Source organism: Eubalaena glacialis, chromosome 2 (assembly GCF_028564815.1).
Source record: "Eubalaena glacialis isolate mEubGla1 chromosome 2, mEubGla1.1.hap2.+ XY, whole genome shotgun sequence".
Taxonomy (NCBI): Eukaryota; Metazoa; Chordata; class Mammalia; order Artiodactyla; family Balaenidae; genus Eubalaena; species Eubalaena glacialis.
Window position 1 is genome coordinate 167,730,069 of NC_083717.1, and position 13,039 is coordinate 167,743,107.

Below are 13,039 nucleotides of genomic sequence, written 5' to 3' on the forward strand. Positions count from 1 at the left end.
AGTATATCCACAAGATGAGTGGAAATCAGCATCTGAAGCTATAGATACCAGGATCCTGAGGGCAGTTAAAAGACATGGGGAATGGGAAAAGACTGCCAGAGAAAGCAGGCAGACCAAGAAAAAGACTAATCATAGAACCCTGAGGGGATCAACTTTAAATATACCCTGCCCTTGCCCCCCAAAAAGAGCTAGCAAATCAAAATGAGAAGAAACTCAGAGGAGAAAAATTGTATTGGGTTGTCCAAAAGGTTCATTTGGTTTTAAGATGGCTCTAGTAGCACTTAGCTGTCTTTAACTTCATTCGAAACAATTGTTAGATTGTATGTGACAGCTGTCATACCAGTGTGCATTTAAAAAAAGACTTATCAAAATTGGTGAATTTTTGTGTAGCCATTTTAATATTGAAGATGGAAGAAAAAAGCAACATTTTCGGCATATTATGCTTTATTATTTCAAGAAAAGATAAAAATGCAACTGAAACGCACAAAAAGATTTGTGCAGTGTATGGAGAAGGTGCTGTGACTAATCAAATGTGTCAAAAGTAGTTTGCAAAGTTTCGTGCTGGAGATTTATTGCTGGACAATGCTCCACGGTTGGGTAGACCAATTGAAGTTGATAGCCATCAAATTGAAACAATAATTGAGAACAATCATCGTTATATCACGCGGGAGATAACCGACATACTCAAAATATCCAAATCAAGAATTGAAAACCATTTGCACCAGTTTGGTTATGTGAATCACTTTGATGTTTGGGTTCCACGTAAGTTAAGAGAAAAAAAGCTTCTTGATCGTATTTCTGCATGCAATTCTCTACTGAAACGTAATGAAAACGTTCCGTTTTTAAAACGAATTGTGATAGGCGATGAAAAGCGGATACTGTACAACAAAGTGGAATGGAAGAGGTCGTGGGCAAGTGAAATGAACCACCACCAACCACACCAAAGGCCAGTTCATCCAAAGAAGGTGATGTTGTGTACATGGTGGGACCAGAAGAGAGTCCTCTATTATAAGCTCCTTCCGGAAAACCAAATGATTAATTCCAACAAGTACTGCTCCCAACTAGACAAACTGAAAGTAGCACTCGACGAAAAGCATACAGAATTAGTCAACAGAAAATGCATAATCTTCCATCAGGATAACGCAAGACCGCATGTCTCTTTGATGACCAGGCAAAAGCTGTTAGAGCTTGGCTGGGAAGTTCTGATTCATCCGCTGTATTCACCAGACATTGCACCTTCAGATTTCCATTTATTTCGGTCTTAACAAAATACTCTTAATGGAAAAAATTTCAATTCCCTGAAAGACTGTAAAAGGCACCTGGAACAGTTCTTTGCTCAAAAAAGATAAAAAGTTTTGGGAAGATGGAATTATGAAGTGGCCTGAAAAATGGCAGAAGGTAGTGGAACAAAGGGGTGAAAATGTTGTTCAATAAAGTTCGTGGTGAAAATGAAAACTGTGCCTTTTATTTTTACTTAAAAACCCGAAGGTACTTTTTTGCCCACCCAATAAAAGTAATTTATTGGAGGCAAAAGGAAGTGACTATTTCTAGAAATTGATGGTCAACTGTATTAGACCGAGTAAAGATTTAGGCCAGAGGGGGAATTCAAAATCAGCCCTCAAGTTTTTTTTCCTTAGTTATTTGGAACTCTCATTCTCTGATCTAGCAACTTCTTCAAATAAAATTTGTATTTTATTTCCATCTATTTTCATTAATAATATTAACTTAAACTTGACCCAACACTGATAACTAGTAAGCTCTTTGCAACTCAGTTCAGTGATATTATTATTTAAAAATTATTTTAATGCCTATAACAAATTCAGACTCAAACTAATTTAAATCCATTCTCTAATCCTATATAAATCACTGGTTAAAAAAAAAATCTCCTGTCAAATCTCTTTTCAAAATCAGTTTCACTGAAGTATAATTTATATCTAGTAAGTCACCAATTTAGAGCATACAATTAAGAGTTTTGACAACTGTATAAGGTTATGATATAAAGTACAATCATGATACAGAACATTTCATCATCCCCAAAAGTTCCCTCATGATCCTTTGCAGTCAGCCCCCTCCTCCACCCCCACTGATGTACCTTCTTTTGCTATAATTTTGCCTTTTACAGAATGACACAGAAATGACATCACATAGAAAATGTAGTCTTTTGTGTGTGACATAACACTTTTGAGCTCCATACATGCCATTACTTGTATCAGTTGTTCATTCCCCTTTACTGCTGCTAGTAGTCATCCATTATGTGGACGTACAACAATTTGTTTATCCACTCACCAGTACAGGACATTCTATCCAGGCTGGGGCTATTATGGGTACACATTCAAGTACAAGTGTAATGTGGACACACATTTTCATTTCTCTTGGGTAAACAGCTAAGAGTGGGATTGCTAGGTCACGTGGTTAGTATATATTTAATCTACAAGAAACTGCCAAACTGTTTTCCAAAGTGGCTGTACCACCTTGCACTTCCACCAGCAATGTATGAGAGGTCCAGTTACTATACACACTTATGCTTGGTATTATCAATCTTTTAAATTTTACCCATTCTAATAGGTGTGAAGTGGTATCTCACTGTGCTTTTAATTTCCCTAAGGGCTAACAATATTGAATATCTTTTCATGGGCCTGTTGGCTATTTATAAAGCTTCTTTGGTATCCAAATCTTCTGCCATTTTAAAAAACTGAGCTGTCTTCTTACTACTGAGTTGTAAGAGTTCTTTATAAATTCTGAATACAAGTCCTTTATTAGATATACATTCGGCAAATATTTTCTGTGGCTTGCTTTTTCATTTTCTTAACAGTGTTGTTTAAAGAGTAAAAGTTTCTAATTTTCCTAACTTGATGAAATCCAACTTATTAACCTTTTTCTTCCTTTTATAGTTTGTGCTTTTTCGTGTCTTATTTCTTTAAAAAATTCTTTGCTTAACTCAACGTCACAAAGAGTTTCTTCTATAAGTTTTACCTAAAAGTTTTGCATAGTTTTGTGTTTTCATGTTTGGTAATTGCAATCATTGTTGCTTTTGTTGTAGTCATCCATGTACAATGCTTGGTGTCAGTCTATTTATCTCTTGTAAAAATAAAATACAGTGTGTGTGTGTGAAAAAAAAAAAAAAAAAAAACTGGGCAGAAGATCTGAAAGGGCATCTTTCCAAAGAAGACTTACAAATGGCTAACAGGTACATGAAAAGTTGCTTAACAACACTAATAAACAGGAAAATGCAAATCAAAACCACAATGAGATATCACCTCACACCTTCAGAATCCCTATTATGAAAAAGACAACAAACAACAAATGTTGGCAAAGATGTGGACAAAAAGGAATCCTCATGCCCTGTTCGTGGGAATGTAAACTGGTGAAGCTACTATAGAGAACATTATTGGAGGTTCCTTTAAAAATTAAAAATAGATCCACCATGTGACTCAGCAATTCCACTTCTTGATATTTACTCAGAGAAAACAAAGACACTAATTTGAAAATATATATTCATGCCTATGTTCATTACAGCACTATTTACAATAACCAAGATATGGAGGGAACCTAAGTACCCATTGTTAGATGAATGGATAAAGAAGATGTGAGATATATATAGATACAAAACAATATTACTCAGCCATAAAAAGTCATTGAAATCTTTCCATTTGCCACAATATGGATGGACTTAGAGGGTATTATGCTAAGTAAAATAAGTCAGACAGAGAAAGGCATATACTGTATGATTTTACTACATGTGGAATCTAAAAGACAAAACAAATGAATAAACATAATTAAACAGAAACAGTTACAGATACAGAGAACAAACAAGTGGTTGTCAGAAGGGAGGAGGTGGAGGCTGGAAACAAAGAGGTGAGGTAGAGTAAGAGGTACAAACTTCCAGTCGCAAAATAAGTGAGTCGGGGGTATGAAATATACAGTGTGGATAATATTGTCAATAACTATGTAATATCTTTGTATGGTGACATATCTTAACTAGACTTATCATGGTGATCCTTTTGAAATGTATGGAAATGTTGAATCACTATTTTGTGTAACATGAAATAACATAGTATCATAGGTCAATTATATCTCAAAAACAAACAAATAAACTCATAGAAAAAGAGATCAGATTTGTGTTTACCGGAAGTGAGGATTGGAGGAGAGGAAATTAAATGAGGGCAGTCAAAAGGTACAAACTTCCAGTTATAAGATAAATAAGTACTAGGAATGTAACATACAACATGATAAATATAATTCACACTGTTGTATGTTGTATTTGAAAGTTGTTAAGTAAGTTCTAAGAGTTCTCATTACAAGAAAGTTTTTTTCTATTTCTTAATTTTGTATCTATATGAGATGAAGGATATTTACTAAACTTGTGATAACCATTTCATGATGTATGTATGTCAAATCATTATGCTGTACATCTTAAACTTATACAGTACTGTATGTCAATTATATTTTAGTAAAACTAGAAGAAAAATTAAAAGAAAAAAAAGAGAAAAAAAAAGAAAATCTCTTGTCAAAGTTTTCTTAAAATTTTTATTTATTTATTTGTTTGTTTATTTATTTATTTATTTATGGCTGCGTTGGGTCTTCGTTGCTGCATGCGGGCTTTCTCTAGCTGGGGCAAGCAGGGGCTACTCTTTGTTGCAGAGCACGGGCTCTAGGCGCACGGGCTTCAGTAGTTGCGGCACGCGGGCTCTAGAGCGCAGGCTCAGTAGTTGTGGCACACGGGCTTAGCTGCTCCGCGACATGTGGGATCTTCCCGGACCAGGGCTCGAGCCCGTGTCCCCTGGATTGGCAGGTGGATTCTTAACCACTGCGCCACCAGGGAAATCCACTGTCAAAGTTTTAAACAAGATTTTTTAAGAAACATCTGCATTCCATTTATCTCATAATTAGTCACACAGTTTTATTATCCCTTTGTTTCTTTCAAAATCAACTTCCCACATTAACAACCACTATTTAAGTTATAGTCTATTTCAGAATTGGAAAGATTTTTATCTTTTAACAGATGTTCCACTTCTTCAATCTAATAAACGGCATTTCTAAATGTAGGCAAGATCTTAGTCCCTCAGTTCTCCTCAAATGACATAAAATTTCTGGATCCCTGATGCTTGTTTTTAAAAGTAATTCTAGATTTCTTAATTCAACTTGGATTCCATTACATCAGTCTCTTTAAAATAATCCAGAGTTCTTCAGACTCAAAATTAAATGAATAGTATATATAAAACTATTCTATGCCCCCTGGAATACAGAATAGTTCAAAGAAAGTAGGAGAAAGGTATATAAAGCTAATGTTAGTAAAACAGGGAGAAATGAAACAAGAAATTATCATTGCTCATTTTGTAACTTCATGGGATGTCTGGAGAAAAACAAAATAGAAGACTGGCTCATCTATGCCCCTGTCACAGTCTTTACATCAAGAAAATAGCAGCTTTAATTTACAACTCCTTCCTACCCTGATGTTTTTTCTATTTACCAAACTGACTCTACTGTGCCCGATCCACAGATTTAGAACAGGCCCCTGTGTTCCCATACCATGGCAGCTTTTATGCTTAGGTGACCCTGGGCCACTGAATCTTGGCTGTAACAGGAAAAATTTTAAACTAATTCTCTGAATCTGACAAGCCGTCTCCCTCAATAAGTCTAAGAAGTTTTTATTTCATTAACTGTGCATGAAGTGGCAGGCAAACAGCCAGATCTACAGCCCAGTGGGGTGAAACTGGAATTGTCACACATATACTCAAAAGCTAACACAATTTCTAACTCTACTACCATCTATTACTTTAGTTCTACTCTTATTTTTTAAGGAAAATAAATTACTTATATAATCAGAAGAAAGAGGAACCTTAAATGAATACTTTATAGTTCTTTGTTTAAGATGCTGGGAAGAAAAACTCAACTAGCCACAGAAATGGCAACTTAAGATGGCTCAATTTGAAGGAGAAACTCAACACTTATGGTATTCAAAACAAAACTTCTGTTGACCTAATAATCAATGTTACCAAACAAGGGTTTATTAATTTCTTCAAATGTGTATTAAGAACCTATTACGTGGGGCTTCCCTGGTGGCACAGTGGTTAAGAATCCCCCTGCCAATGCAGGGGATATGGGTCTGAGCCCTGGTGTGGGAAGATCCCACATGCCACGGAGCAACTATGCCCGTGCGCCACAACTACTGACTGAGCCTGCACTCTAGACCCCATGAGCCACAACCACTGAAGCCCATGCGCCTAGAGCCCATGCTCTGCAACAAGAGAAGCCACAGCAATGAGAAGCCCACGCACTGCAACGAAGAGTAGCCCCCGCTCACCGCAACTAGAGAAAGCCTGCACACAGCAACGAAGACCCAACACAGCCAAAAATAAATAAATAATAATAATAAAAAGAACCTATTACATGCCAAGCAATATGTTGGATGCTTAGGATTCCAAAATAAGATAGTCCCTGACCCCTTAGAAACAAACTAGTAAAGAAGACAGACAAGTAAATAATCGGTGATAGTTCCATATAGTAAAATCTATGAGGTGAACACACAGTGTTAGTGGAGGCTGGGAAGGGACCCTCAATCAGGAACAGCTCTTAAGCTTCTCAGGAAACTTCACACCACCCTCCTGGGAGCAAAGCCAACTCTCCCACTGAGTTAACAGTGCTCTGGGAATCAAAGGCTACAAAACACTACCTATGTGGTATTATTTATTCTCATGGTCAATGACTTTCTGTCCTCAGCACTGGTCAGAGGGGATTATTGGACCACATACGTGGCACAGAAAAAGCTCACTGGAAAACCTAATTTATCAAAATTACACGTGATCTAAATGCAGTGTGGTATCCTGGAACAGAAAAAGGATATTAGCGGAAAACTTTATGAAATCTAAATAAAGTCTGTAGTCCAATGTCATACCAATGTTAATTTCTTAGATGTGACAAAATGTACCGCGATTATGTAAGACGTTAACATTAGGGACAGATCTGAGTGAAAGGTATACAGGAACTTGCTGTACTATTTTGCATCTTTTCTATGAACTTAAAATTATTCCAACATAAAATCTGGTTTTTAAAAAAAGTACATATGGTTCCCCACTTTACATTCTCACTCCCCCTTAGGATTCTGATCATGCCTCCCAAGTCACTGCCCCAGTTTAGGTAATGCTTGGTTAAAACGTTTTTTCAAAATCTTTTCGATTCTTTTCTATGGATATAAACCATTTATGCAGCCCAGCTGGGTTTCCTTCTTCACCAAGATATGAAAAACTAGATCACACTTGGGAGGTTTTAACTGTTTTCCTAACAGTTTCACCACATACACCAAGGGGTATCCTTGGAGTTAAACTTCCCTAAGTGGACAAGACAGGGGTTTAAAATAACCTGGGCTGGATCTCTGGATAAAAACAAAGGGACACAACAGAAAATGTATTTTGTATATTCTTAGATTATCTTTACCTGATCTCTGATCAAAAAGAATAATGAATAGAAAATACAATGAAAGCATAGGAAGGACTTTTCCAGAAGCCTACAGCAAACTTAATCTCTCACATCATTGACCAAGATTGAATTACATTTTCTTTCCTAAATTAGAGACTGGTAAAGACTGATGGAATTATTCTTAGCCAACCAGCCCCATCCTTTGGCGTGAAGATGTGGTTGGCTTTCCCTGAAGCACGTGGCTGCAAGGGAGGAAAGTGAATACATGGAAAAAAATCTGTTAGGAGGAAGAAGGAAATGGATGCCAGGGGTAAGGAGGTGGGGAGATCAACCAAAAGAATCCTCTGCACTAGTATATCCACAGTATGCTAGCATTTAAGGAACTTTAAAATGTAAAATCAACTTTTACTATGTAATTTCTTTTACTAGCACTTGTGTTTTCTCTTGCTTTGTCAAAGTTCTTGGGGTGGACATGGGAGCTTATACAAGCACCAAAAAAAGACAGAGAATTAAGTATGGCTAGTAGGTTTCTATGAGTAGTGGGCTTAGTGTCTGTTGGGTGGGTTATGTGGGGTACCAAATTCATGTTCCTTGTATGGTTCTAGTGGAATCAGATGGCCTTGCAGACATACAGAAGCATAAAGACAGGTCATCTACTTAAGCCAATCCCAATTTTTCAAAACAGAAATGTAATTTAAATGCTTTTTAAAGTGTTTTATTTCACTTTGTCTTTAAGGCTAGTCCAAAAGGAACTAGCATTAGTTAAAGGATAAAAATAGATGGATATGCCTTGGGAAGAGAAAGTAGAAACTACACAGGGATATTGTATAAGATCTTAGAGTACCTAAGCAGGAAGGGATCTCAAAATCATTAGTAAACCATTCAATCTTTTAATAAAGTTTATTGTGGGACTTTCCTGGTGGTCTAGTGGCTAAGACTCCATGCTCCCAATGTGGGGACCCGGGTTAGATCCCTGGTCAGGGAACTAGATCCCACAACTAGTGGGAACTAGATGCCGCAACTGAGTTTGCGGCAATCAAAAGATCCCGTGTGCCACAACTAAAGACCCAGCACAGCCAAATAAATAAGTAAACAAACAGACAAATAAATAATTTTTAAAAATTTATTGTTAGTATTTTTAAAAATACAATGAACAGGACTTCCTTGGTGGCACAGTGGTTAAGTTAAGAATCCGCCTGCCAATGCAGAGGACACAGGTTCAAGCCCTGGTGCGGGAAGATCCCACATGCCACGGAGCAACTAAGCCCATGTGCCACAACTACTGAGTCTGTGCTTTAGAGCCTGCGAGCCACAACTACTGAGTCCACGTGCCACAACTACTGAAGCCCGCGTGCCTAGAGCCCATGCTTCGCAACAAGAGAAGCCACCGCAATGAGAAGCCCGCGCACCGCAACGAAGAGCAGCCCCCGCTCGCGGCATCTCAGCACCAACAGGCAAACTGCACTGAAATGAATGCTTCAGCTAAAAGCTCTGAAAAACATGATACCAATTCCTCAACTATTCAAGGTAACAAAAATTCATATTAAAATCATATGGTACTGTTTCCAATTCAGGCTAAATGACAAGACATATAGCTACCATAACTGTTTGGTTTCTAATATCTAAACGATACTCACCTCTTTCTATTAAACCACAATTTGTAGTACAGGCTTCAAGAGTCCCTTCAGGAAAATAGCATGGTGACATAACACCATATCAATTCTCAGGCATGCTCACACATACCCACACACTGCAATAAGGTTAAACAACCTCAAAACTTTGGAAACTACTATACAAAAGAATATTAGTGAAGGCTAAACATTCATAAACCCTTCAAAAAGCAAAGAAACCAAAGAAAGATAACTAAAATGTACACCTAAGCTATTTAATGACTAAAGTCATTTAAAAGGTAAATTGATTTACTAGAATCCATTAAGGTCATAAAATTTGATCTGTTATATGGTATGTTACAGTTGTTAAATAAATATTACACAACACTACTCTGCCCTGAACCACTACCAGAAAGATGAACAAGTAGAATAATTCCTCTAAAATATTTCAATTTGCATACCTGTTCAACCACCTACCATAATTTATCTGTTCACAAGTCTTTCTCCAATACAGGCCTGAACTTTTTTTTTTTTTTTTTTATAAATTTATTTATTTATTTATTTTTGGCTGTGTTGGGTCTTCGTTTCTGTGCGAGGGCTTTCTCTAGTTGCGGCAAGCGGGGGGCCACTCTTCATCGCGGTGCGCGGGCCTCTCACTATCGCGGCCTCTCTTGTTGCGGAGCACAGGCTCCAGACGCGCAGGCTCAGTAGTTGTGGCTCACGGACCTAGTTGCTCCGTGGCATGTGGGATCTTCCCGGACCAGGGCTCGAACCCATGTCCCCTGCATTGGCAGGCAGATTCTCAACCACTGCGCCACCAGGGAAGCCCCAGGCCTGAACTTTTTAAGAGTAACCAGCACATTGCCTGGAGAAGAATGGGCCCCCAATAAATGCCTTCTGAATGAATGAACATGCAGCGGTAATGTACTTCTGAGGTATCCTTACGAACCAATTCAATATCGATACCTTAGGAGTAGGGAATGCTGTACACATATCATGCTACCATATTTAGAGGCAGTCAAGCTAACTGAAAAATAACTAACAGCAACTAACATTTGTTGGGAGAAAAACTCATATCACATGAGACATAAAAATAAGTGTAAAAACTGTAACTTGAAAAGAAAGAAAATATCTGTGAATTTATTTTTCTCTTAATGGCCACAAAAGTGAATCTACCTCTAACTTTCTAACACTGAAATACAAGATGTTGGAATCTTTCATCATCCAAAATTTTATATAGAAATTTGTTAACAACTTAACATTAGTAAGTTAGACCAATTAGTGAATGGAATGAAGTCCAAGCCCAATTATGTGTTCAAACTGTGGGTCGACTGCCTTGAACAATTCTTTCTCTTCAAGACTGCAGAAAAGTACAAAACAACCTCTTGACTGCTGAGAAGGACTAAAATTATTTCTTTTTCTTACAAGTATGTAATCAAAAGCAATTACTTTCTGCTCCCACCCAACACAAAGCAACACCATCTCCCCCTCCCATCACCATCAAAATATGCTATAGAATATCCGAGTACTTTAATCTTAGACCATAAGAATCTCAGATTGCAACAAAATTACAATGCAACAAAACATATTTTTCTAAGTATGGTCTCATCCCCCATGGTGTTCCTACACTAATTTAGCTCCCTATCAAGTTTTAACAATCAAGGAAATCAGAAAAGTCTCAGAATAGATATTACAAACTGCTTGTTTTTTTTTTTTTTAATGTATTATTGTTCGTCGATTCCAAAATCCAGGGTACACATTACCAAGAGAGTGTTTTTCTGTCAATGCCTGAATTTAAATGCAAATGACTATTTAATTATATGCAATTTTCCCTCTGAACCTATATATAACACTAATCAGTCTCCAAATGTTCAAAATAAACACACCAATCATGTTTACTTAAGAAGCTTATTGGGCTTCCTTGGTGGTGCAGTGGTTAAGAATCCGCCTGCCAATGCAGGGGACAAGGGTTCGAGCCCTGGTCCGGGAAGATCCCACATGCCGCGGAGCAACGAAGCCTGTGCGCCACAACTACTGAGCCTGCGCTCTAGAACCCGCGAGCCACAACTACTGAGCCCACGTGCCACAACTACTGAAGCCCGCGCGCCTAGAGCCCGTGCTCCGCAACAAGAGAAGCCACCGCAATGAGAATCCCGCTCACCGCAACTAGAGAAAGCCCGTGCCCAGCAACGAAGACCCAACACAGCCAAAAATAAATAAATAAAATAAAAAAAAGAAGCTTATTGCCTAATCACCAAGAGGTTCTAATGCATCGAAAAAGTGGTGGCTATCATATCACCATGACAGCTTGGCAGAAAGGCTGTTCCCGAAAGATTAGGAACTTCTAGTAACCACAAATGGGGTAAAGCAAGAGGCACATACAGTATCTGTAGATGCTTCCATAATAAAATTATTTCCATATCAAAAATTCAGAACCTACAAAGTCAGATATGTGCCCTACAAAGCTATCTAAATGCATGCATGCCTAAAAGGGAAAGCAGAAGTAGGAAGAAAACTGTCTACTCAAATCAACACAAGAAATCACCCTGCAATTGAGCTTTTCAAGAACTGAAAACGTAATAAAGTTTTTGAGGTTATCAACACATTCAAGTTCCAAATTGAGCAACTATATTAAAATACACAATTGGCATACCAGAAGACACACAACAATAACAGAAAACACTTTAATAGGGTTTAGTCGTGCTAGGAACGTCATACTTCAACTAATTTAGTCTTGATTACATCCCTGTAAGACAGATACTATTCATTTTACAGGTAAAGAATCTGAAGCACAGATAAAATCACCCAATTACATACAACTAGTAAGAGGCAGAACAGGGATTTTTAATTCCATCAGTCAGACTCCAAATTTCATGTTAATACACTATATTTCATAGTAAGGCTTATGCTGCAATGGTCAGGTTTTTTTTTTTTAACCTCATAACCTTTTTGGATTTCAAACACTAGGACAGCTTTGTGCAATAAGTACAGACTCTGGAATCAAACAGACCCAAACAAACCCCTGAACAAAGTCTGAGCCTCAGCTTCCCCATATGTAAAAAGAGGGTACTGAAGTTATTGTGAAGGTCAAAGAAGGTAATATAATTAAAGTGCCAAATACAATATGTAAGATCGGGGTTCTTAACTTTAAGCGCAGACACCTAGAGGGTTCACGGATGGGCTTCAGAGTCCACGAGTCTCATAATTGTATGACAAATGTTGTATGTGTACCCATTTGTTAAAGAATAGTCCATGGATCTCCGAAAGGTTAAGAACCACCAGAGTACCTAGGAGGTACTCAAAAAATGGAAGCTATCTTTCCCTTTTTGTTCTCAAAAACTCTACCTTTTCCATTAGAGATGACACACCAAACCTTCACAATACATGTTAATTATTTCCCAACATTTTCCTGGCTTGGTAACTAGTAACATATACAAGCTTATGCCTCAATTTTCTAGAGACAATCTAAAGAAGGCCCTCAAACGCTGCTCCATCCCTCGCTTCACCGAGATGAATACACGGTAATCACTCGGGGGAGAATCATGAGGCTCGTCCACCTGGCTACACCAGGCACAATGCCGGCTGGGAGAACCAAGTAGGAACCAGAGCCTCCGAGTAGCATGATAAAGACCTGATGCCCCAGCGCTGAAGGATGAGGAGAATGTGTTTCCCCGAGCTACTGGGCAACCCAGAATTTCGTCCCCCCTACCCTTGTCCTACCTCTCTCTGGAACTCTAGTGCAGGCAGGTCCTCTGGGCTCTGCCCCGTGCTGCAGAGATGCGAGAGAGAAACATTACCCGAGCAGAGGATGCAGCACGGCGAAGTCCCAGCTCTGCTACCTTGGGAGGCGACTGCAGCACCAGCAGAAAACCGTCCCTCGACCCTCCCCAAGAGAACCCAGTACAAAACCCAGCCTGGGACGGGAACCGGCTTGGGGCTTTTCCGTTTCCCAAAACGGCTTCCGCTTCCGGGCTATCCTTTGCCGGAAGCGCTATACGGCTGGCGCAAAAGTG

The 13,039-nt window shown here is 38.5% G+C and overlaps 1 protein-coding gene across 6 annotated transcripts in view; it reads right to left on the reverse strand.

Annotated features, from left to right (window-relative positions):
- Positions 1-12,966, reverse strand: part of AREL1 (apoptosis resistant E3 ubiquitin protein ligase 1) — a 44,591-nt gene extending 31,625 nt beyond the window's left edge. For all 6 annotated transcript variants that reach the window (XM_061181063.1, XM_061181062.1, XM_061181061.1 and 3 more), the window contains exon 1: positions 12,747-12,966. The gene's annotated coding sequence lies outside the window, so the exon portion shown is untranslated. The remainder of the gene's footprint in view (positions 1-12,746) is intronic.
- Positions 12,967-13,039: the final 73 nt, after the last annotated feature.